The following is an 832-nucleotide window of genomic DNA, read 5'->3' on the forward strand; positions in this document are numbered from 1 at the left end:
GGCCACTGCTTCTGGTGTCCTTGAGGCTTTGGCACCTCGCAGAGGTGAGCGCCTTCAGCCCCACCTTGTGCCAACACCAGGCTTGGCCCAGGCATACTTTTGAGTGTCTCCAAATTTCATTTTAAAGCCACAATTTCACACGAATTCATGTTAGAAATAGGCAATGGGGGCTGGAATCCACATAAAACTGATAGAGTAAATCACTTTTTTTTTTTTTTTTTTTGAGATAGAATCTCGCTCTGTTGCCCAGGCTGGAGTGCAATGCCGTTATTTTGGCTCACTGCAACCTCCGCCTCCCGGGTTGAAGCAATTCTCCCACCTCAGCCTCCCGAGTAGCTGGGACTACAGGTGTGTGCCACCACCCCTGGCTAATTTTTGTATTTTTAGTAGAGATGGGGTTTCACCGCGTTGGCCAGACTGCTCTCGAACTCCTGACCTCAAGTGATCTGCCCGTCTCGGCCTCCCAAAGTGCTGGGATTACATGCATGAGCGACCACACCTGGCTTTTTTTTTTTTTTGAGACGGAGTCTTGCTCTGTCACCCAGGCAGGAGTGCAGTGGCATGATCTCAGCTTACTGCAACCTCCATCTCCCAGGTTCAAGCAATTCTCCTGTCTCAGCCTCCTAAGTAGTTGGGATTACAGGCATGCACCACCACCCCTGGCTAATTTTGTATTTTTAATAGAGATGGGGTTTTACCATGTAGGTCAGGCTGGACTCAAACTCTGGACCTCAGGTGATCTGCCCTCCTCAGCCTCCCAAAGTGCTGGGATTACAAGCGTGAGCCACCGTGCCCAGCGAGTAAATCACTTTTAAAATCATTTTGTTTCTCT

Source organism: Pan paniscus, chromosome 12 (genome assembly GCF_029289425.2).
Source record: "Pan paniscus chromosome 12, NHGRI_mPanPan1-v2.0_pri, whole genome shotgun sequence".
NCBI classification, from domain to species: domain Eukaryota; kingdom Metazoa; phylum Chordata; class Mammalia; order Primates; family Hominidae; genus Pan; species Pan paniscus.